Below are 26,546 nucleotides of genomic sequence, written 5' to 3' on the forward strand. Positions count from 1 at the left end.
GACACGAAGACCCAACACAGCCATAAGTAATAAATAAATAAATAAATAAATAAAAATTAAAAAAAAAAAAGTTAGAATGACAGACTACGTGACCTAGACATTATTTTCCGAATTATTTTTATAAGAAGTCAAGTTATTTTGTGGAGACAGAAAAGTTATTGATATATAAGGTAGAAATATTCTGGTCCTACAACCCTCTTTTGATGATGCACTGAGTTGGAATTGTCCAGCCCACTTGTGCCCATCACAATAACCATAGTCAGTCCACTCTCAGCCAGCTAGAATGGGTCCCGAACACCTTAGGTGGGACAAACATTTCCCCAGGGGGACATGAACCTGAAATTTTTTAGGTAATCAGTTCCCAGAGCTTTAACTTCCATCTGTACACTCTCCTAAAACTGATCTGACTGAGAATGTGCCTGTGGTCATGGCACCAGGATGATTCTCTTTTCCCTCTTCCCTGCTCACAGTAAGCTTTTCTTCTTTACATACAGAAGTCATCATTCTCACTCAACCAGAATCATACTAATCTCTTACTTACGACTCTAGTATAAAAACCTAAGGCACAAGCAAAAGGATGATTTGAAGTACTGGGGTCCCAAAAAAACACTTTAATCAAGGCCCCCTAAAACGAAAGTAAACCTCATCTCTTTCTCCCAGTCTCTTTCTCAAAAGGGTAAAATATGACATTAGAAATAGGGTATTTGGGCCTGTGCTGGGGATGTTCTAAATTCAGAAGGGAGTCACTTCTCATGGGAATGGGTATCATAGGTTTATTTGAATTAAAAACACAAAACCAGAGTTTGTGACAGAAAGCACATTAGTTTGCAATTGGTTTGATAATGATGACTGGCTTTGTCAGTTAACCTGGTAGATATCTTTCATAAACTGAATGAGTTAAATCTCCACATTTTGATGAAAATATTTAAAACATAATACTTATATAATTATAAAACATAATAATATATTAACAGTATTTATTTAAAATATTTTATATTTTTTAAAGTATTATTTTGGCAAAGCTGTTTCCATTTTACAATCCGTTCTAAGTTTGTTGGATTAATTAAGGTGTCTCTATGTGAAGAAGTAACAGATACCAGTAAAAACTCCTTTAATAAAGGTAGAACCTTACGGGGTATTTCCCAGGAACTGGGCAAATGAATGACTCATAACAGAGTTACAAATCACTTTATATCAGGTGGGTTCCAGTTATTTGCTTCCTACAAAGGAATTGAGTTGTCAGCTGCTACCACATTAAGAACTGGTTTTGATAATAAATCACTGTGTGAATTTTGGCATTCTGAAAGGAGTTCAAAGAACTGAGTCATTGTTGGAACACAACTTCCCCCTATTCTCATACACATGAACAACTGGTAAAGAAAAAATTGGGAATATTGTTGATTCTGCCCACTGTTTTGTACTAGCAATAGGTAATATTCACCCACAGATACAAGAGCAACAGCCCCCAAAGTACATTTTTACATTTAATATTTAGTTATAAAAATGTATGATGTCTATGTGGATTAGCCAAATCTGTATCAATAACAAAAATAACAACTCAATCCAAATTTAAAAATTTTAACGCTTAAAGCCTTATAGCTATAGGAAATTGAATTTTTTTAATTTATATACATATTTATGATATTGAGAGATGAAGCAGTTAATAAGAGATTTTCTAGGATAAATATATATTAAGCAAGCTAAAATTCTCTTGGAGAAATGGGACAGAAATATTTCTTTAAGAGAAAAGGAAGGATATAAAATACTCCACCTGTTACAGAAGAGCTTCTTCATGTTTGTACAAATGGAAGATGATTGAGTGTCATATTACTGTGGCATTTAGATTCCACTGGGTACGTTTAACACAGTGATATTAAAGTTTTATTTTTAAATGTCAGATACACATGAACTGAAATCCTTTCTATTTAAAATTATGATGCAAATTTAAATATTAACCTAAAAGATGAGAGAGGATGCATAGTTTTTAAAAATTCTCTTATGAGACAAAAAGGTAAAATGCTTCTACTATAAATGCTGTAGAATTTCTGACAGTGGGTCATTGGCAGCATGTCACATTGCTCTAAATGTCAGCATTATACTTCTGACAAGTGACTTGTTTTTTTAGTTCAGCTGAAAATCCATGTTTGGAGTACCTTGGAGTCAATTATTAGAAGAAAGAACAAATGAGCAGGGCAGATAGCCATCTGAATTCAGCGTTTGCAGAGAGGGGGTGCACAAAACTGCAGGTCATTTTGGGCAGAGAGATCACAAGCTGGTGGAGTTGAAGTTGGTTTCTAAGAAAAAAGGAAAATCCTATTAGTAAAATAACGTTAATTTTTTTTTTTCAGTAGGCTTTAGTACTAAATGAAAAAATCCATGAAAATGAGATAAAAGGAGCAATGGAGACTGGGAGCAGCTAGTCATTTAGGGAAGGATGTTAGAGAAGGCCATTTGTAGTCACAAGATGAGAGAGGTGTGAGAAGAAGTCAAGAAAATTGTTCTGTTAGACAAATCACACTGTAAAATGAAAAACAAGAGACTCATTTGAAAAAGTAGACCTCAGTTCAGGTTCTAAGGAGGAAGAAAGAGAAAAAAAGGAAAAGAGATGCACTTACACAAAACATAAGGATGAATTATATTTAAAAAATTGAAGATCATGCAGGAATAAAGGGGTAATGAGAATAATTCCCCTTTGTTGAATTGGGGGATAAAAAATAGACCATAACTAATGAAAGGAAAGATGGGAAAATTTTTTAAAAACCCTTTTTTTTTTTGGTATTCATGTGACTTCACTAGAGTATTTCATCTGCCATACTAATTAGACACTCAACCACTATTCAGTAAGTGCCCACTGGGTACAAGGCACTGTCTAGGTACCGGGAGGTACATGAACAGGCACAGACTGGTCCCTGCCCACGAGTTGTTTACAGTCTCACAGGAAAGCAAAAGAACACTAAAATAACAAGACCTAGCAGCTTGTTGCGATATAAACAAGAACCTCAACAGGGAGAGAATTTGATTCCAACTTGGGTAGGCAGGGAAGAGTTAATTCATTTGCTCTTTCTTCCCACAAATATTCATGCACACATTTCACGCCAGCATAGACTGCTTGGTGCAGCAGTGACCCTGTCCCCACCCTGATGTCAAGCCTGATGATACATGGAGGAGTTTCCTGAAAATGCTGATGGCATCTGAAATTTGCCCAGCTCAGTCCACCTCCCTGGTGATGGCAGCCTGCGGTTGAGGCAGAAATATGTGTTACTCATCTGCATGTGTTTTCTTTTGACTGTGAGTTGACCAAGCCCTTTCCGTATTTCTCAGTATCCCACAGTTTAGCATTTCTTTATAATAAAGTCCACCAGTTTTACTGTGGCATTCAAGGCTTTTCATATTCTAGCCCCAATTTATCTTCTACCTTTGCCTCCCATGGCCCCCCTCCCACTTTCATTCACTCCATGTCTTGTCACTTTGTGCCTCCCCTTCTGGAAACTCCTACATTGCTTTAGATCCCTGTTCCTTTGCTCCTGTTGTTTCCTCTGCCTGGAAGGTATCTTTTTCTTTCTGGCCTCGAATGCATGTTTCCTTCACTTCTGCTTCCTGAAATCCTCGTCATCTGTCCTTAAGTCTCAGTTCACAGGCCAGCTCTTCCACAAGGCCTTCCCAGATCCTCCAGGCCAAATTACTCCCATTCTTCTGTCTTCCTGTGGCAACTATTTCCTCTCTTAATGGCATGTGCAGTTTCCTGGTACCTTACTTAATACTCTCCTTTGCCTCCCCACCAGAGGGTGAACTCAGGTGTGACTGAAGAGGCCAAATGAACAGCTCCTTCTCCTTCACGGTAATTGGTTTTAGGTCTGGCATCAGTGTTAGCAGCTCTGACACTATTTTCCTCTCTGAGTCTCTGCTCCAAGGGATGCTACATTCTTTACAGCAGGGTTCATTGGGCTGGCAGTTTCTGCTGCTGGTGAGGCTTCCCAGTAGAGCCTGACTGGACTACGGGGTGAGAAGCAGGGCTTCGAGGCATCATTAAAGCCTGAGCCATGCTTGCCCTGTTTGTGATTGCTTCCTTCCAACTTGCTACCCCCAGGAGCACCTGGAGGTCTGGTGTTCTCCGTGGTTTGCATATCCATATGTGCAGTGAGAGTGTTCATCCAAGCCCAGGGACCCAGCTTCACTCCAGGACCTCATCACTGATGAGGCTGGTTCTCTGTTTAAACTTCAGGAGGCCTTGCAGGTGATGCTGAGCTAAGTGTCCTTGTGTAGACAGAGCAGATCTGGACCTCACAGCTGCTCTGCTCATAATCATTGTCTTCAGCCTGTGGGTCAGAGCTGGGTCTTGACACCTTGGTGACATCAAACTCCCCTTCCCCACCTTCCTGATTTCCTAATTCTTCTCAGATTCAAAAATCAATGGACTGTGGTTCTACTAGCAGCTCTGTGGTAATAGCTTTCAGCTCTCTGCTCCTAATGAAAATATTTTTCTGTGTTCAAAGTTTTTTGGGTATAGATCAGTAGAGAATTTCTTTTTATATGTGACTTGATGTCAATCTATATGTGTGCATATAGTTTAATTCCTTTTTATTTACATTTATAATCAGTTTATTACACTACGTACTGAAGGTAATTTAAGGCAATATCCAGGTGAACTTTAATAAAATGATTTCTCAAAACACTCAGTGAAGCAGATGAAATGTTTATGGCCCCACCCTCTTCCTCTGAAGTGGAAAGGAGGAGAGAGAGAGCCATCAAGATTTATGGAGCATCTACTATGTGTGTGTTCTCTCATTAAATATAATGATCATGTAAGGTAGGAGATGGGAGGTGTTCCTCTCATTTTAAGATGACAAGCTGAGGTTTAGAAAGTTAAGATCAAATTGTCCATGGATAGACAACTAGCAGGTGATGGAGTGTGGATTCAAACCCTGGGTGATCTAGCACCAACACCCACGCTCATTAAACCATCCCTCCTCTGTAAATGCAAAGCGAGCGGGTTTATCTTATGAGGATAATTACCAATATATTTCCCAGAAAATTATTATCTGCTATTAATTGACAATTGATTCTCTATTTCTGCTCTTTTCTCTGCTTGAAATGTCACCCGAGCTCTCTCCTTTGGTGAACTCTGGTTCACCCTTTAAGAATTAGCTCAAAATGTGACTTCATCTTTGAAGCACTTCCTGAACCATATCCCACCTCCACTCTTGACAGAATTATTTCATTCTTCCACTACACAGTTCTTTGTAAATGTGCCTTAATTTTAGCACAGCATTATGGTCAGTCATTTATGCCTCTCTCTTCTCAACCACTTATTCAAATCGCCCTGATACCCTAGGGTCCAGTAAGATGACTGCACTCAGTGTTTGCTCAAAAGCTGCTTTTGAAAAAATATGTTGAATGAATAAATTTTGGTGATATAAATTGACTCTCCATAGAAGGATGTTAAAAATTAAATATTAAAATTCTGCATCATCCTCCCTCAAATCTGCCCTATGTAAAGCCATTGTTAAATTTATATGACTGTGAGCATCTGTCCAAGACAGGGATACAGTTCTTCTGCAGGGAAAGGGTTAGAGAGCTTCCTGGGGACCAGGGACAGGACATTTGAGCAAATGATGCTGGCGTGTTTCCTGGAGGGGCATCTGATTCCACTTTGTGAACGTTGATCTTTAGCTTAGCTTATTGACCCACATCTGTACGATACACCTCATGAATGAGCCAGCGTTTCTATTTAAGAACACTGTTCTAAACCAGTTTCTAATAATATGAAGTGGTGCTATGGAAATCTTAAATAGAAATAAGCCTACAGTCCCAGATTACAAAAGAGGATCAATCCCCACTCTTTAGTCTGACCGTGTTCTTTCAGGCTTTCCCAATGGGTGGTTGTTATATTCTAGAGGCACCAAGAGGCCTTGGGGGCCAAGATCTGTGTAATAACAAGCTGCGTGACTGGAAGTGTCTATTTTGTGTACCATTCTCACTTTTAGAAACAAAGGCATTTCTAAATGAGCTGATCTTTAACTTTTTCATTAAAATTATGGAATCTCTCCCTAGAAAAATGCATATCTACCCAATATTATGACTATAATTTTAGGGATGTATGGAACTGTAGCAGGTAAAGAAACAAGGGTAAGATGTCCCAACTACAGAAATAATGGCCTTCACTTCAAAACAGGAGGAGCAGGTAAGCATGGCCGCTGCTGAAGGGAACAGCACCATTTCTTGATATGGAAACAATTCTATCTTAAACGTAAAAGGAAGGTTTTGCAGCTCTGAAGTGCTTTTAGAACTATCTCTTCAAAAATATAATTAGAAATATAAATTTCACCAAGTTAGTAAATGTTCATTGAAAAAAAATTAGAAAGTACAGATAAACCATCCCCAAATAAAAGTATCCATGGTCTCAAAACCAAAGAGGACTGCTGTTAATATTTTATTATGTGTCTTTATTGACTTTTTCTATGACACATTCTTACCAAAATAACTACATTGATGATATTTACTAATACTTATTGAGCATTTAATATGTTCTAATCATGTTAGATGCATTAGTTAGTTAAACCCCAAATAACCTTATATGGTAGTTTCTATTATTTAAGCTATTTTCACATGGTAGAATTGAGGCGCAATGTACTTGGCTTGCTTAGAGTACATGGCTAGTAAATGCCAGAACTGGGATTTGAACCTCAGGAGCCTATCACCAGAGCCCATGAGAGCATGGAGTGTATACTATTTGGAAATCTACTTATTCACTTAAAAAGCTTATTGTGAACATCTTCCCATGTCACTAAAATTATATATCTACATCATTTTTAAATGACTGTGTAGGGCTTATTTATAAGCATGCATCATAATTTACTTACCCAATGCCCTACTGCAGAGTATCCAACTATTTCAAGGAGGAAATTTTAAATAATTCACGCTGTACATTCTCGAAGCTAAATCACTGCTCAATTACTTAATGATTAGGTTAGAACAGAGTTAAAATACTAATAGACCTTATATTTACACATGTTATTTCTTAGCAGTTCACAATTCTTCTTAGAGTAAAAGAATCTCAGCCTTGTTTTTCAAGAGTGTAGACCAGTGCTGTGTTGGGGAATGCTTCCCTCCCATGGCTTCTTCCTTCTTCCTGATGCTCAATTTGTTCCTGGGGACCTGAGCAATGCTGGTGAAAGAGACAGGCATCACAGTGTTTGGACTGTGCTTGGTGTATGATCTCAAAGCAAGATAAACCATAAGTTGTTTTCCTATTTTGATATCAAGTAGCAGGGAAAATGTACAGAGGAATTTTCTTAAAACACTGGTTTTCAAACTTTCATTAAAAATACAACAATAGGGACTTCCCTAGTTGTGCAGTGGTTAAAAATCTGCCTGCCAACGCAGGAGACATGGGTTTGATCCCTGGTCCAGGAAGATCCTACATGCTGCGGAGCAACTAAGCCCATGTGCCACAACTACTGAGCCTGCGCTCTAGAGCCTGCGAGCCACAACTACAGAGCCTGCGCACTCTAGGACCTGTGTGCCACAACTAGTGAGCCTGCGTGCTGCATCTACTGAAGCCCACGTGCCTAGAGCCCGTGCTCCACAACAAAAGAAGCCACCACAATGAAGAGTAGCCCCCACTCGCCACAACTAGAGAAAGCCTGTGTGCAGCAACGAAGACCCAACACAGCCAAAAATATATATATATACAGCAATAGAACTTTTCTCAAATGTAATCTCATAGGAGACCCCATCAAAATAAAAATATTTATTTTACTAGTATAAATTTATTTTATAACTCAAAGTTTCAACATTTACTTTTTATAAAATTCGTATAAAGAATTACGAAGCATTTTTGGTGAACAAAAATTTTGGAGTTAAAATTTAGTTGCAAACTTATATCTGTATTAGTTTATTTCAGTTTTTGTTTCGGTTGTACAGTACTGAGAAAACTCTTGGTTTGCACAGGTAAGTATTTGCAGAAGTTTTTTATAGCTTACCATGAATTTCTGAATGGTCTTCAATTAAACAGATCCAAACATTTGAAAAAAGATTAAATAAGAAAGTTTGGTTTCAGAGTTGTGTCCTTACACATAAATAACAACCGCTCACGTTACTTATTATAGAAATAATAGTAGAATACACATTTATAATGATCATTGCAACTATTTGTAATAAAATATTATCAAAATGTGTGTTGGGGCTTCCCTGGTGGCACAGTGGTTGAGAATCCGCCTGCCAATGCAGGGCACACGGGTTCGAGCCCCGGTCTGGGAAGATCCCACATGCCGCGGAGCAACTAGGCCCGTGAGCCACAATTACTGAGCCTGCGCGTCTGGAGCCTGTGCTCTGCAACAAGAGAGGCCATGATAGTGAGAGGCCCGCGCACCGCAATGAAGATGAAGAGTGGCCCCCGCTCGCCGCAACTATAGAAAGCCCTCACACAGAAACGAAGACCCAGCACAGCCATAAATAAATAAATAAATAAATTTTTTTTAAAAATGTGTGTTAATTAGCTTGACTGTGGTGATCAATTCACAATGTATATGTATATCAAAACATCAAGTTATTGCACCTTAATTATGTAAATTTTTATTTGTCAATTATACGAAGAGGTGGCAGGAAAGAGAAATCTGGGGCTTGTCCCACTGAGGGTCAATGAGCTGGGATCACGTGAAGCCAAGGATGACAACCCAGGACTGCCCAGACTGGTGATAATGGCTCCCGACAGATGGACACGGCTCCAAGACCTGCTCTTGTGGTAATTCGGCATGAGGATTAGGTGTAACCATGTGTTTCAGCGATCTCTCCTGTATCCTTTTTGATTTGGCTTCAGGCAAATGAGCACAGAAAGAAAGCTCTGGTGTTTGTCACCTGCCGAAACCACAGAGACACATTTTAGACCAATGAGAAGCCACACATCCTTTGCCCTAAGCTCTTTTTCCTCATTCCCAGACCCTTGTACCCTTTCCAGTTGCACTCTCTGACCTATATTTTCTTTACAACCTTCTTCAGCCCTCCTCTTCCCTTGCCCAGAGCCCTGGGAAGCTTCTCCTTGTGTGACTAGAAGGCAACCAGGCACATTGTTATTAACAAGAAAGCCCCTGGTCATTAGGCCTGTTAGAATTCCACAAACCACAGAGAGAGAGCAGTTGATACTTTGTAGTCACATGTTATATTCAAATAAGAACTTTATTTAGTAGCCTATTTTCATTAAAAAAAGTTAAGCATATGCATTTTTGCCTGTACATTATTAATGAAAAGAATGGCTGAGGCATATTCCAAGTTTAAGCACATACTGCAATTTTCTTCCGCTATGAAATCCATAAAGCAGCCATTTGACATGTAGACTTTGAAGTATTTAATACCAGTAATTATAAGGCCTTAACTCTTCAAAAAAAAAAATTTTTTTTTTTTATATTTGATTTATTTTCCTGCCTTGTCAGATGAAGAATTTTATCTGGAGAAGGATACTGTTGGTTTTTTGATTTGTTTGTTTGTTTGAAGTTCCTACATCTTTAATCTCCTTGACATGAAGATGATAGAGCGCTATTGAGGGGCAACAAGCTGGGATGAGTCATTACATTCTGATCACCTCCCTGCCTGGGCACGTGATCCTTGGAGAGTGTTCAGCAGCCCGGCGCTCCGTAAATCCCAGAGGGGGAAGCAGAGGTGGGAGCCAGTTATCACATTGACCCAGGCTCGTGCCTGGCATGCATCTGACTGCAAAGCTTCAACAGTGCCTGAAAGCTGTGAGCCAGAGGGCCTCCCCTTGGCTTATATGAGAATGCCTTTCCTCTCTTTCCTCTCAACCAATGGGAGTAATCGAATTGCCTGTCTTACTTTTTAGAGAGTGACCTCTAAACCCCTCTTGCTTCCTATTTTTTCCTTGTATTCACCTTGTTTCTGTGTCCTAACTTCTCTCTGCTTTGCCTCACTGACAGCAGAAGGATACAACAGCTGACTGCGGATGTGCTCTCTCTCTCTCATTTGGTCCCGTCCAGAGCTATTTAAATGTCCCCGTTGAAGTCTTGTCTCCTCTGGTCTCTCCAGCCCACTCTTACCTGCACCTCTTTCTCTCCATTCACCTGTCACTACGGAGCCAGGCCTTTCTCCAAGGGGATAATTGTCTCTTTTGTTCTCTGAATAATCCTTCTTGACCGTCTTCATAATAAACTAGCAGAAGTTCTATGGAAAGAATAATATACTGCTGATACATAGCTTAGAAGGCCCACAACACATAATTTCAAATTCTGTGCTTTTCAAACCATTTAACACCCAGCAACTCTGCATACATGGAAGCATTCATTCATTCAGTATGTACCCTGTGTGTTTGCTGCTCTGCTGGTCATTAGGAATGAAGCCAAACACAAGACAGATGATTCCTGCCCTCAGAGAGCTTCTAGTCATATGGGGAATGCAGATACCACACAGTATGTACCATAAAACTGATTACAGTTGTGACAGATGCTACAAAGCGAAAGTTCAGAATGCCACGTACATAACAGGGAGCCTGGCCAATAACAGTTAGTGCTTCTTGAGTGCTGATCATCTACCACCCAACCTTTCCTACAACCCCACAAGATAAGGACTTGTTACGATTTTCATTTCACAGAGGAAGAAACTGAGGCTCAAAGAATAAGCAGTCCAAAGTGAAACAGCTAATGAGGGGTGTAGCCAGTGTTTGGACCCAAGTTTGTGTGACTCTAGAGATGATGTCACTAACCTGTGTCCACCACTGCCGCCCATGGAAGAAGGTACACAGGACAAGAGTCAGGACACCTCCCGGCACATCGGCTGTCAAGGCCTGGGCTCCCACTTGTACCATGAAAGAGTTATGCTAATCAAGTCCCTCCCTGTGAATCTGGAGAGGCTCTCTGACTGCTTTGACCAACAGAACACCTTTGACAGAGGAGGGGTTTTACTGTGTTCCTTTCCACATCCAGATGTTAAGAGACTGGCAGCTTCCACTTCCCGTGTCCTGGAATGCTCTTTCTGAGATAAGCCAACCACCAGGTGAGAAGTCCCACCACCCTGAGAGTGCCGTGCTGTGAGGAAGTTCAAGCTGCCTGTGTGAAAAGGCTGTGCCGAGAGAGAGGAACCCAGCCTGCTTCTGTTAGAGCCGTCAGAGCCCAGCCACCAAGAAAGAGAAATATTTGGCCATTCCAGGCCCACCAGATTCAACCAGGAGAAAATTTGAGGAAACAAGTCAACTGCCAGAACCAAGGCCCCAAGCGTATATTGTACGCACAACTATTCAAGCCACTCGAGCCAAAGTTTCAGTCACCATGGGACAGATACAAGCCATTCCCACCGCGCCCTGCCTGAATTCCTGCTCAGCGTGGCAGGCCTAAGAAAGTGTTTGGTATTTTATTGCCCTAGATATGGGGGTGGTTTGTTACACAGCAAACCGTTTGAGAATCTAATGTAAGCAACAGACCTTCCTACGATAATGCTCATATACACATGCAATTTTACACCCTATCTTAAGATCCACTTCCCCCAAATTTATCAGCCGATTCTAGGCAAAGTGCCTGAGCCATAAAACTGAAGGCCTCAGAAACTGTCTAGCAACTAGGCACTTTGCCTAGAATCGGCAGATTCTAAATCAAATTCAGGCTGCAAGGGCAAAGAGGGATTTCTTTACCAGACATCTTCTTTCAGGAGGGACATTTTTTATGAAAGTGCATTTTCTTTTCTTTTAAAAAAATTGTGATATAATGCCTAACATAAAGTACAAAGAAAAACAATGAACATCTGTGTTTCCACCACCTAGCTCTATCAAGTCTTGACACTGTAATATATCTAGCTCATTTTTCTAAAACTTATAGAAACATTTTAAATCTCTTGTACCACTTGTATCCTCCCTCCCTAGAAGTAACCATATCCTGAATTTGCTGTTTATCATTCTTATGCATATTTTATTACTATTACTTTATAAGTTTATAACTATAACGAACAAATGGCATCATTTGATTTATTTTCAAGCTTTGAATAAAGGTTATACAGGGGAGCAAAATTTGCTACCCAAAAATGTGTCTCTTTGACATGAAGATTAATTTAGGCTGATTATTTTTAAGAAACAGAAGACTCGGGAAGTTTTTCTTGTTACCTCTCCCTTAGCTGTCTAAAAGAATATAGATAAAGTGCCTGTTAACAGAATACAGCTATCTCCAGAGAACACATGCTAGGTGTGTGTGGGAAACTCAGCAGGGCCTGGAGACCAGAGTCCACTCTGTGTCCCATTGTCTCTGCACGGCCCAGCAAACATTTGCTTACCGAACATTTGCTTTTCTATCCCCATGTGACTTGGCTTCTTCCCCTTTGAAGTCCCAAACCACTACCCCTAGCATCCTCTTTTCTCTTTAGCTGAAGATGGTATTTAAGGTGAGGGCTTTGGCTATTTTGACAAGTGACTCTGTTCTCCCGAGTCTCTCACAGGTATACATGTTATTAAACTTTTGTTTGAGCTTCTTCTGTTTATCTACCTCATGTCCATTTAGTTCTCAGACCAACTGATAGGGATAGACTAGGATAGTTGCACAGCTAGTTTTGGAAATCCCACTAGGGGATTATAGATAGAGAGGAAACTTTGGGAGACCATTGTAAGTTAATAATCACTCAGGAAAGTAAACAGAATATTGTGACACAAAACAGGCCTGCTTAACAATGAAACCAGGGAATAAAAGCACAAGATCTGACACAAACTCTCCCGCAGCAGTCACATGCATCACGGCGGTACTGCACTGGAAACAGTTTACGCCCAACTCAAGACTTTCATGGGATCACAACTGGCTGCTGGACAATCATTGACAGGAAGACCCTGGAGTTCACCAAGGAGGATACCCCATGTCCAAGGACAGAGGAGAAGCCACAGTGAGACGGTAGGAGGGGCGCAATCAGAGTAAAATCAAATCCCATAACTGCTGGGTGGGTGACTCACAGACTGGCGAACACTTATACCACAGAAGTCCACCCACTGGAGTAAAGGTTCTGAGCCCCACGTCAGGCTTCCCAACCTGGGGGTCAGGCAACGGGAGGAGGAATTCCTAGAGAATCAGACTTTGAAGCCTAGTGGGAATTGGATTGCAGGACTTTGACGGGACTGGGGGAAACAGAGACCCCACTCTTGGAGGGCACACACAAAGTAATGTGTGCATCGGGACCCAGGGGAAGGAGCAGTGACCCTGGGGGAGACTGAACCAGACCTACCTGCTGGTGTTGGGGGGTCTCCTGCAGAGGCGAGTGGTGGCTCTGTTTCACCGTGGGGATAAGGACACTGGCAGCAGAGGTTCTTGGAAGTTCTCCTTGGCATGAGCCCTCCCAGAGTCTGCCATTAACCCCACCAAAGAGCACGGGTAGGCTCCAGTGTTGGGTTGCCTCAGGCAAAACAGCCAACAGGGAGGGAACCCAGCCCCACCCATCAACAGTCAAGTGGATTAAGGTTTTACTGAGCTCTGACCGCCACAGCAACAGGGAGGGAACCCAGCCCCACCCATCAACAGTCAAGTGGATTAAGGTTTTACTGAGCTCTGACCGCCACAGCAACGGTCAGCTCTACCCACCACCAGAGCCTCCCATCAAGCCTCTTAGATAGCCTCAACCACCAGAGGGCAGACAACAGAAGCAAGAAAAACTATAATCCTGCAGCCTGTGGACCAAAAACCACAGTTACAGAAAGATAGAGAAGATGAAAAGGCAGAGAGCTATGTACCAGATGAAGGAACAAGAAAAAAACCCAGAAAAACAACTAAATGAAGTGGAGATAGGCAACCTTCCAGAAAAAGAATTCAGAATAATGATAGTGAAGATGATCCAGGACCTTGGAATAAGAATGGAGGCAAAGATTGAGAAGATGCAAGAAATGATTAACAAAGACCTAGAAGAATTAAAGAACAAACAAACAGGGATGACCAATACAATAACTGAAATGAAAACTACACTAGAAGGAATCAATAGCAGAATAACTGAGGCAGAAGAACGGATAAGTGACCTGGAAGACAGAATGATGGAATTCACTGCTGCGGAACAGACTAAAGAAAAAAGAATGAAAAGAAATGAAGACAGCCTAAGAGACCTCTGGGACAACATTAAACGCAACAACATTCGCATTATAGGGGTCCCAGAAGGAGAAGAGAGAGAGAAAGGACCAGAGAAAATATTTGAAGAGATTATAGTCGAAAACTTCCCTAACATGGGAAAGGAAATAGCCACCCAAGTCCAGGAAGCGCAGAGAGTCCCATACAGGATAAACCCAAGGAGAAACACGCCGAGACACATAGTAACCAAAGTGGCAAAAATTAAAGACAAAGAAAAATTATTGAAAGCAGCAAGGGAAAAACGACAAATAACATACAAGGGAACTCCCATAAGGTTAACAGCTGATTTCTCAGCAGAAACTCTGCAAGCCAGAAGGGAGTGGCATGATATACTTAAAGTGATGAAAGGGAAGAACCTACAACCAAGATTACTCTACCCGGCAAGGATCTCATTTAGATTTGATGGAGAAATCAAAAGCTTTACAGACAAGCAAAAGCTAAGAGAATTCAGCACCACCAAACCAGCTCTACAACAAATGCTAAAGGAACTTCTCTAAGTGGGAAACACAAGAGAAGAAAAGGACCTACAAAAACAAACCCAAAACAATTAAGAAAATGGTCATAGGAACATACATATCGATTATTACCTTAAACGTGAATGGATTAAATGCCCCAACCAAAAGACATAGACTGGCTGAATGGATACAAAAACAAGACCCATATATATGCTGTCTACAAGAGACCCACTTTAGACCTAGGGACACATACAGACTGAAAGTGAGGGGATGGAAAAAGATATTCCATGCAAATGGAAATCAAAAGAAAGCTGGAGTAGCTATACTCATATTAGATAAAATAGACTTTAAAATAAAGAATGTTACAAGAGACAAGGAAGGACACTACATAATGATCCAGGGATCAATCCAAGAAGAAGATATAACAATTATAAATATATATGCACCCAATATCGGAGCACCTCAATACATAAGGCAACTGCTAACAGCTATAAAAGAGGAAATCGACAGTAACACAATAATAGTGGGGGACTTTAACACCTCACTTACACCAATGGACAGATCATCCAAAATGAAAATAAATAAGGAAACAGAAGCTTTAAATGACACAATAGACCAGATAGATTTAATTGATATATATCGGACATTCCATCCAAAAACAGCAGATTACACGTTCTTCTCAAGTGCGCACGGAACATTCTCCAAGATAGATCACATCTTGGGTCACAAATCAAGCCTCAGTAAATTTAAGAAAATTGAAATCATATCAAGCATCTTTTCTGACCACAACGCTATGAGATTAGAAATGAATTACAGGGAAAAAAACCTAAAAAGGACAAACACATGGAGGCTAAACAATACGTTACTAAATAACCAAGAGATCACTGAAGAAATCAAAGAGGAAATCAAAAAATACCTAGAGACAAATGACAATGAAAACACGACGACCCAAAACCTATGGGATGCAGCAAAAGCAGTTCTAAGAGGGAAGTTTATAGCTATACAAGCCTACCTAAAGAAACAAGAAAAAGCTCAAGTAAACAATCTAACCTTACACCTAAAGAAACTAGAGAAAGAAGAACAAACAAAACCCAAAGTTAGCAGAAGGAAAGAAATCATAAAGATCAGAGCAGAAATAAATGAAATAGAAACAAAGAAAACAATAGCAAAGATCAATAAAACTAAAAGTTGGTTCTTTGAGAAGATAAACAAAATTGATAAGCCATTAGCCAGACTCATCAAGAAAAAGAGGGAGAGGACTCAAATCAATAAAATCAGAAATGAAAAAGGAGAAGTTACAACAGACACTGCAGAAATACAAAGCATCCTAAGAGACTACTACAAGCAACTTTATGCCAATAAAATGGACAACCTGGAAGAAATGGACAAATTCTTAGAAAGGTATAACCTTCCAAGACTGAACCAGGAAGAAACAGAAAATATGAACAGACCAATCACAAGTAATGAAATTGAAACTGTGATTAAAAATCTTCCAACAAACAAAAGTCCAGGACCAGATGGCTTCACAGGTGAATTCTATCAAACATTTAGAGAAGAGCTAACACCCATCCTTCTCAAACTCTTCCAAAAAATTGCAGAGGAAGGAACACTCCCAAACTCATTCTATGAGGCCACCATCACCCTGATACCAAAACCAGACAAAGACACTACAAAAAAAGAAAATTACAGACCAATATCACTCATGAATATAGATGCAAAAATCCTCAACAAAATACTAGCAAACAGAATCCAACAACACATTAAAAGGATCATACACCACGATCAAGTGGAATTTATCCCAGGGATGCAAGGATTCTTCAATATACGCAAATCAATCAATGTGATACACCATATTAACAAATTGAAGTATAAAAACCATATGATCATCTCAATAGATGCAGAAAAAGCTTTTGACAAAATTCAACACCCATTTCTGATAAAAACTCTCCAGAAAGTGGGCATAGAGGGAACCTACCTCAACATAATAAAGGCCATATATGACAAACCCACAGCAAACATCATTCTCAATGGTGAAAAACTGAAAGCATTTCCTCTAAGATCAGGAACGAGACAAGGATGTCCACTCTCACCACTATTATTCAACATAGTTTTGGAAGTCCTAGCCACGGCAATCAGAGAAGAAAAAGAAATAAAAGGAATACAAATTGGAAAAGAACAAGTAAAACTGTCACTGTTTGCGGATGACATGATACTATACATAGAGAATCCTAAAACTGCCACCAGAAAACTGCTAGAGCTAATTAATGAATATGGTAAAGTTGCAGGATACAAAATTAATGCACAGAAATCTCTTGCATTCCTATACACTAATGATGAAAAATCTGAAAGAGAAATTATGGAAACACTCCCATTTACCATTGCAACAAAAAGAATAAAATACCTAGGAATAAACCTACCTAGGGAGACAAAAGACCTGTATGCAGAAAACTATAAGACACTGATGAAAGAAATTAAAGATGATACCAACAGATGGAGAGATATACCATGTTCTTGGATTGGAAGAATCAACATTGTGAAAATGAGTATACTACCCAAAGCAATCTACAGATTCAATGCAATCCCTATCAAATTACCAATGGCATTTTTTACGGAGCTAGAACAAATCATCTTAAAATTTGTATGGAGACACAAAAGACCCCGAATAGGCAAAGCAGTCTTGAGGCAAAAAAATGGAGCTGGAGGAATCAGACTCCCTGACTTCAGACTATACTACAAAGCTACAGTAATCAAGACAATATGGTACTGGCACAAAAACAGAAACATAGATCAATGGAACAAGATAGAAAGCCCAGAGATTAACCCACGCACCTATGGTCAACTAATCTATGACAAAGGAGGCAAAGATATACAATGGAGAAAAGACAGTCTCTTCAATAAGTGGTGCTGGGAAAACTGGACAGCTACATGTAAAAGAATGAAATTAGAGTACTCCCTAACACCATACACAAAAATAAACTCAAAATGGATTAGAGACCTAAATATAAGACTGGACACTATAAAACTCTTAGAGGAAAACATAGGAAGAACACTCTTTGACATAAATCACAGCAAGATCTTTTTTGATCCACCTCCTAGAGTAATGGAAATAAAAACAAAAATAAACAAGTGGGACCTAATGAAACTTCAAAGCTTTTGCACAGCAAAGGAAACCATAAACAAGACGAAAAGACAACCCTCAGAATGGGAGAAAATATTTGCAAATGAATCAACGGACAAAGGATTAATCTCCAAAATATATAAACAGCTCATTCAGCTCAATATCAAAGAAACAAACACCCCAATCCATAAATGGGCAGAAGACCTAAATAGACAGTTCTCCAAAGAAGACATACAGACGGCCACGAAGCACATGAAAAGATGCTCAACATCACTACTTATTAGAGAAATGCAAATCAAAACTACAATGAGGTATCACCTCACTCCTGTTAGAATGGGCATCATCAGAAAATCTACAAACAACAAATGCTGGAGAGGGTGTGGTGAAAAGGGAACCCTCTTGCACTGTTGGTGGGAATGTAAATTGATACAGCCACTATGGAGAACAATATGGAGGTTCCTTAAAAAACTAAAAATAGAATTACCATATGACCCAGCAATCCCACTACTGGGCATATACCCAGAGAAAACCGTAATTCAAAAAGACACATGCACCCGAATGTTCATTGCAGCACTATTTACAATAGCCAGGTCATGGAAGCAACCTAAATGCCCATCAACAGACGAATGGATAAAGAAGATGTGGTACATATATACAATGGAATATTACTCAGCCATAAAAAGGAACGAAATTGAGTCATTTGTTGAGACGTGGATGGATCTAGAGACTGTCATACAGAGTGAAGTAAGTCAGAAAGAGAAAAACAAATATCGTATATTAATGCATGTATGCGGAACTTAGAAAAATGGTACAGATGAGCCAGTTTGCAGGGCAGAAGTTGAGACACAGATGTAGAGAATGGACATATGGACACCAAGGGGGGAAAACTGTGGTGGGGTGGGGATGGTGGTGTGCTGAATTGGGCGATTGGGATTGACATGTATACACTGATGTGTATAAAACTGATGCCTAATAAGAACCTGCAGTATAAAAAAACAAACAAAACAACTAATACTAAACTTTCATTGGGTTATTTGTATGGAAATATGTTAATATAAATGTTTCAGACATTAAAAAAAAAAAAAAAATGCACAAGATCTGCCCCAGGCCATTAAGTGAAAAAATGAGGCCTGCGACCTGCTAGTCAAGGTCAGTAAGATAATGATCCTTCGGACATGCACCTCTGCATGGACTGAGGACAGAAATATAGGGGAAAGGTGACATTCCAAAGTAGAAGACCCTCATTATAGTGAAACTTGAGACGATTTAACATATTTTAACATATTTTAGTACATGTTATCACCCTTCTGCTGAGTTGAATAGCGCCATGACAGTCCGAGTTTGACCATATAGGATCAAAAACTCCCCCACCTGACACAAAGGAGAAGCTAATGATGTAAGCTTGATGTCTACTCAAAGAATGAGGAAGAAGGTGGTCTTCTCCCCTTCCCCACTTTTCCTTTGATTATAAAAACATAGCCCGCTTAGTTCTCAGGGCAGAGCTCTCTTGCCTGCCCTCTTGTATCCTTCACAAGCATCCTATACTAATAAATCCACTCTTTACCTATCACTTTTTCCCTAACTGAATTCTTTCTGTGCCAAGACATAAAGAGCCTGAGCTTCATTAAGTCCTGAGATGAGTTGTGCATTTTCACAACTAGAAGAAACTGGAAGGGTAGAGGAAAACTTCTTGCTCCCTTACAGTTATCACTGTATTTATCATTGTGTTAACTTCCCTGTTTTCCTACTGAACATTAGGTTTTTGAAGTTCACCCATTTAGATACACATAGTCAAAGTTCATCAATATTAACTGCTGTGTAATGTTTCAGCTTCACAATTTGTTTATCCATTTTCCTATGATTACTTGTGTTATTTCCTCAGTTTTCCTATTACAAACTATGGTACAATAGTGCCTAGTGTCAACGGCATATAGATGAGAGTATCTGTTGGGTATGCCCCTAGAAGTGGAGTTTCTGAAATGTGTGGAAAACCCATGCCCACTGTTCCATATCCAGAGAAATTGCTCTTCAGAATGGATGGGACAATTCACAGGCACATCAGCAGTAAGGCCCCTCTCTTCACATCCTCACCAAAATTCAACTGCATCAGAGTTTTTAACTTTTGTTAATCTGATGGGTATGAAGTTGATCCTCAGATTGGTTCAAGAAGGAAATGTATTCATAGTAACTTCAGTGTGTGACTCTGCTGTAAACAATACTTACATGGTCATAATAATTTAATACTAAATACTGATTTAACCAAAAATTTTAAGAGAATCTAAAGTATGAGAAGAAGTGTGTGTGTGTGTGTGTGTGTGTGTGTGTGTGTGTGTGTGTGTGTGTGTGTTTATGAGTGGTGGTGGTGGTTAGATTTTCACACAATGAATCTTAAAATTTTTCTTGTAATTACCTTGCACAAAATCTTGTAAATCAAGTTACTTACACAGGGTTGGGTTTAGAGAACAGTTTCATGTTTACAACTAAAGTGAAATTCCATGTATTTAAAATTCAGGAGATTTAAGGGGGCATATAAATGTTTTGACCAGCACTGTTGGAATGGAAAACCAAACTCATTTTTTTAATTTTATTTTTTATACAATTTTAAAAGGTTACTTTCCATTTACAGTTAGTGAAGTGAGGTTTTCAGGTGACAGAACAAAAAATCTGTGGTTAAATTATGTATTATTAATAAATAACAATGTTCTCTTCAGATCAAAATTGTTCACCCCTTTCCCATTTCAAACACCTTTCCTTATTGACTGGATTCAGGTGAGTAGCTCCTGACTTCACTGAGTTGCTATCTGTCAAAACTGAAATTACTGAACGAACAAGGTGTGAAATTAAACAGTCAACACAGAAAATGCAGCCACCAGTTACAGTGATGTTTGTGGAATCATGTTTGATTAACAGATTAAAGTCTCCTGATAAAAGTTTAAGCCTAATTAATAAGTGAATGTTTTTAACTCAGAGCACAAACAATGTGCTTCAGACACCTTATGCACAATCTAACTTCAGATTTCTTGAAAGGTTTTTTTTTTTCCAACTTCTCTTTGTGACACTTCTGGATTCTTTCACTTCCTTCATTCATTCTAATATGAATTTTCCCTTTAAACATGTGCTGGGACATATGCTCATGGGAGGTAGAAATATTCTGGTCTTTAGTTGTAGACCTGATGATGACTATATAGAGACCACTGTCCCTGAGCTTGGCGAAGCAGGACGGTGGTGGTGGGTGCTGACGGAGCAGCAACTTTGTCACAGCGTTTGGTAACTGACATAAACCAAACCAACCAACAAAATTATTGTACCATCATTTATTGTTTGTGTATTTGAACTATGTAATTAGGTACATACATATTTAGAACTATTATGTCCTCTTGCAAATTAACCATTCATCATTATGGAATGCCCCCTTTTATCAACAGTAATATTTCTTTCTTTTTTTATTTTATTTTTTTAACATCCTTATTGGAGTATAACTGCTTTACAATGGTGTTAGTTTCTGCTTTATAACAAAGTGAATCAGCTATACATATACATATATCCCCATATCTTGTGTCTCCCTCCCACCCTCCCTATCCCACCCCTCTAGGTGGTCACAATGCACAGAGCTGATCTCCCTGTGCTATGCGGCTGCTTCCCACTAGCTATCTGTTTTACATTTGGTAGTGTATATATGTCCATGCCACTCTCTCAGTTCGTCCCAGCTTACCCTTCCCACTCCCCATGTCCTCAAGTCCATTCTCTGCATCTGTGTCTTTATTCCTGTCCTGACCCTAGGGTCTTCACAACCTTTTTTTTTTTTTTTTGATTCCATATATATGTGTTAGCATACGGTATTTGTTTTTCTCTTTCTGACTTACTTCACTCTGTATGGCAGACTCTAGGTCCATCTACCTCACTACAAATAACTCAATTTCGTTCCTTTTTATGGCTGAGTAATATTCCATTGTATATATATGCCACATCTTCTTTATCCATTCATCTGTCGATGGACACTTAGGTTGCTTCCATGTCCTGGCTATTGTAAACAGAGCTGCAGTGAACATTGTGGTATATGACTCTTTTTGAATTATGGTTTTCTCAGGGTATATGCCCAGTAGTGGGATTGCTGGGTCATATGGTGGTTCTATTTTTAGTTTTTTAAGGAACCTCCATACTGTTCTCCATAGTGGCTGTATTAATTTACATTCCCACCAACAGTGTAAGAGGGTTCCCTTTTCTCCACACCCTCTCTAGCATTTATTGTTTGTAGATTTTTTGATGATGGCCATTCTGACTGGTGTGAGGTGATACCAAATTGTAGTTTTGATTTGCATTTCTCTAATGATCAGTGATGTTGAGCATTCTTTCATGTGTTTGTTGGCAATCTGTATATCTTCTTTGGAGAAATGTCTATTTAGATCTTCTGCCCATTTGTGGATTGGGTTGTTTGTTTTTTTGATATTGAGCTGCTTGAGCTGCTTGTAAATTTTGGAGATTAATCCTTTGTCAGTTGCTTCATTTGCAAATATTTTCTCCCATTCTGAGGGTTGTAACAGTAATATTTCTTGTTCAGAAGTCCAATTGGTCTGATACTAATACAACTACTAACACTATCTTTTCATTAGTATTTGCATGGAAAATTTTCCATGCTTTTACTCTTGATTTATGTTAAGTCTTTATATTTGAAGTCGGTTTCCTTTATTGTGCAAGACCCATGTATTTTGGGTCTTGCTTTTTTCACCAAATCTGACATTGAAGTGTTCAGAGCATTAATGTAATTATAAATATGTCTGCATTTAAATCTGCCATCTTGCTAGTTGTTTTCTATTTGTCCCATTTGTCCTTCTTTTTTTTTCCCCTTCCTTTTCTGGCCTCCTTTGGATTTATTGTATTATTTTTTATGATTCTGTTTTATTTTCCCAATTTGCTTATTAGTTACACTTTTATTTATTTGGTTATTCTGGAGGGGGGTTCCTTCAAATTTCATCAAGATATAATGATGTGATTTACGTACATCACGAAATGATTACCACAACAAGTTTTGTGAGCATGCATCACCTCATATAGATAAAAAAAGAAAAAGAATAGAATTATTTTTTCCTTGTAATGAGAGTCGTCACTCCCTTAACAACTTTCATAAATAACATACAGCACTATTAATTATATTTATCATTATATATTACATCCCTAGTATTTATTTATCTCATAACTGGTGGTCTATACCTTTTGACTGCCTTCATCAAATTCCCCCTCCCTCCACCCTCTGCCTGTGGTAACCACAAATCTAATCTCTTTTTCTATGAGTTTGTTTGGTTGATTGGTTGGTTGTTTTTTTTAAGGTATAACTGACCTACAACAGGATGTTAGTTCAGGGTGTACAACATGGTGATTCAATATTTCTATACATTAAAAAATGATTACCACGATAAAAGCCTTGTTACCATCTGTCACTATACAAATATATTACATTATTAATGACTATATTCCACATGCTGTACATTTCATCTCTGTGACTCATTTATTTTGTAACTGGAAGTTTGTACCTGTTAATCTCCCTCACCTATTTCACTCATACCCCCTTCTCCCTCCCCTCTGGCAACTACCTGTTTACTCTCTGTATCTATGACTCTGTTTCTGTTTTGTTATATTTGTTTTGTTTTTTTAGATTCCACATATAAGTGAAATCACACAGTACTTGTCTTTCTCTGCCAGACTTATTTCACTTAGCAAAATACCCTCTAGGTCACTCCATGCTATCCTAAATGGCAAGATTTCATTCTTTTTTATGGCTGAGTAATATTCCATTGCATATATATACCACTTCTTTATCCATTCATCTATTTGATGGGCACTTAGGCTGCTTTCATATCTTGGCTATTGAAAATTATGCTGCAATGAACATAGGGGAAGCATATACATTTTCAAATTAGTGTTCTTGTTTTCTTCAGAAAAATACCCAGAAGTAGAATGGCTGTATCCTATGGTAGTTCTATTTTTTATTTTTTTGAGAACTTCCATATTGTTTTCCATAGTGGCTGCACCAATTTACATTCCCACCAACAGTGTGTGAGGGTTTACTTTTCTCCACATCCTCGCCTACCCTTGTTATTTGTTGTTTTTTTGATAATAGCCATTCTGACAGGTGTGAGGTGATATCTCACTGTGGTTTTGATTTGTATTTCCCTGATAATTCGTGACATTGAACATCTTTTCATGTACCTGTTGGCCATCAGTATGTCTTCTTTGGAAAAATGTCTATTCAGGTCCTCTGCCCATTTTTTAATTGGTTTGTTTGTTTTTTGAAGTTTAGTTGTATGAGTTTTTTGTATATTTTGGATATTAATTCCTTATCAGATATATCATTTGAAAATTTCACCTCCCATTAAGTAGGAAGCCTTTTGGTTTTGCTGATAGTTTCCTTCCCTGTGTAAAAATTTTTTGGTTTGATGTATTCCAATTTGTTTATTTTTTGTTTTATTTCGCTTGCCAGAGGAACATTCTAAAAAATATTGCTAAGACCAATGTCAAGGATCATACTGCCTATGTTTGCTTCTAGGATTCTTATGGTTTCAGGTCTTACATCTAAGTGTTTAATACATTTTGAGTTTATTTTTCTATATGGTGTGAGAAAGTAGTACAGTTTGATTCTTTTGCAGGTAGCTGTTTCCCAACTCCATTTATTGAAGAGACTGTGATTTCCCCCATTGTATATTCTTGCCTCCTATGTTGTAGATTAATTGTGCATATAAGCGTGGGTTCGTTTCTGGGCTCTCTATTCTGTTCCACTTATCTGGTGTCTGTTTTTGTGCCAGTACCATGCTCTTTTGATTACTGTATCTTTGTAGTAGAGTTTGAAATCAGGAAACATAATACCTCCAGCTTTATTCTTCTTTTTCAAGATTATTGGCTATTTGGGGTCTTTCATGATTCCATACAAATTTTAGAATTATTTGTTCTAGTTCTGTGGTAAATGTCACTGGTATTTTGATAGGGATTGCATTGAATCTCTAGATTGCCTTAGGGAGTATGGTCATTTTAGCAATATTAATTCTTCCAATGCATGAGCATGGTATATCTTTCTATTTGTTTGTGTCATCTTTAATTTCTTTCATCAACGTCTTATAGTTTTCAAGTACAAGTCTTTGACCTCCCTGGTTATATTTATTCTAAGGTATTTTATTCTTTTTGATGCCTTTGTAAATGGGATTGTTTTCTTTATTTCTCTTCCTGATAGTTCATTATTAGTGTACAGAAATGCAACAGATTTCTGTATGTTAATTTTGCATCCTGCAAGTTTACTGAATTCAATTACTAGTTCTAATAGTTTTTTGGTAGTGTCTTTATGATATTTTATATATAGCATCATGTCACCCACAAACAGTAACAGTTTTACTTCTTCCTTTCTAATTTTGATGCTTTTTATTTCTGTTTCTTGTCTGATTGCTGTGCCTGTGGCATCCAATATTATGTTGAATAAAAGTGGCAAGAGTGGGTATCCTGGTCTTGTTCTTGATCTTAGAAGAAATATTTCAGCTTTTCATCATTGACTATGATGTTGGCTGTAGGTTTGTCATATATGTCCTTTACTATGTTTATGTATATTCTCTCCATACTTATTTTGTGGAGAGTTTTTTTATCATAATGGATGTTGAAGTTAGTCAAAAGCTTTTTCTGCATCTATCAAGATGATTATATGATTTTTATTCTTCAGTTTGTTAATGTGGTGTATCATTGACTTATTTGTGGATATTGAAACACATTTAATATTTTTGACATCATATTTTACAATTTTTTTGTTTTGTGTATCTCTGTTTATTGTGGATATAGGTGATTTTACTACTTTTGTCTTTTTTAACTTTCCTGCTAGCTTTATAAGTGGTTGATCTACTACTGTTACTGTATATTTTCCTTTACCAGTGAGATTTTTCTTTTCATAATTTTCAGATTTCTAGTTGTGGTCTTTCTTTCCATTTAGATAAGTCCCTTTAACCTTTCTTGTAAGCTGGTTTAGTGGTGCTGAACTCCTTTAGCTTTTACTTGTCTGTAAAACTCTTTATCTCTCCTTCAAATCTGAATAACAGACTTGCTGAGTAGAGTATTTTTGAAAGTAGGTTTTTCCTTTCATTATTTTAAATATGCTGCTCCCTTTGGACCTGCAAAATTTCTTCTGAAAAGTCAACTGACAGTCTTATGGAAGTTCCCTTGTACATTACTTCTTGCTTTTCCCTTGATGCTTTTAGTATTCTCTCTTTATATTTACTTTTTGCCATTTTAATTACAGTTTATTTTTTATGGACCTCTGGTTGATCTTGTTTGGGACTCTCTGTGCTTCCTGGACCTGAATGTCTGTTTCCTTTCACAGGGAAGTTTTCAGCTATTATCACTTCAAATAAGTTCTCTGCCCCTTCCTCTCTTTTGTCTCCTCTGGGACCCCTATATGCAAATGTTAGTATACTTGATGTTGTTCCAGAGGTCTCTTAAACTGTCCTAATTTTTTACAATTCTTTTCTCTTTTTTCTGTTCAGCTTGGGTGATATCTACTACTCTGCCTTCCAGTTCATTGATCCTCATCTCTGTATCATCTAGTGCACTGTTGATGCTTCTAGTATTTTTTTTAATTTTAGTTATTGTATTCTTTAGCTTTGCTTGCTTCTACTTTATATTTTATAGCTCTTTGTTAAATTTCTCACTGTGTTCATCCATTCTTCTCCTGAGTTTATTGAACATCTTTATGATCTTTATTACTTTGAACTCTTTATTGGGTAAATTGTTTATCTCTACTTCATTTAGTTCTGCTTCTGGGATGTTGTCTTCTTCCTTCATTTGGAACATATCTTTCTGTCACCTCATTTTGCCTAATTCTCTGTCTTTATTTTTATGTATTTCGTAGGTCGGTTACATTTTCTG

At 38.4% G+C, this 26,546-nt stretch overlaps 1 long non-coding RNA gene across 3 annotated transcripts in view; it reads right to left on the reverse strand.

Moving 5' to 3' along the window:
* Positions 1-74: 74 nt before the first annotated feature.
* LOC309609990 overlaps positions 75-26,546 on the reverse strand; it is an 84,705-nt gene continuing 58,233 nt past the window's right edge. For all 3 annotated transcript variants that reach the window (XR_014233675.1, XR_014233676.1, XR_014233677.1), the window contains 3 exons: positions 10,047-10,170; positions 8,558-8,856; positions 75-7,165 (listed from right to left, as the gene is read on the reverse strand). This is a non-coding gene — a long non-coding RNA (uncharacterized lncRNA). The remainder of the gene's footprint in view (positions 7,166-8,557; positions 8,857-10,046; positions 10,171-26,546) is intronic.

This window comes from Balaenoptera borealis (genome assembly GCF_965194805.1).
Source record: "Balaenoptera borealis genome assembly, chromosome: 13".
In the NCBI taxonomy this organism is placed as follows: domain Eukaryota; kingdom Metazoa; phylum Chordata; class Mammalia; order Artiodactyla; family Balaenopteridae; genus Balaenoptera; species Balaenoptera borealis.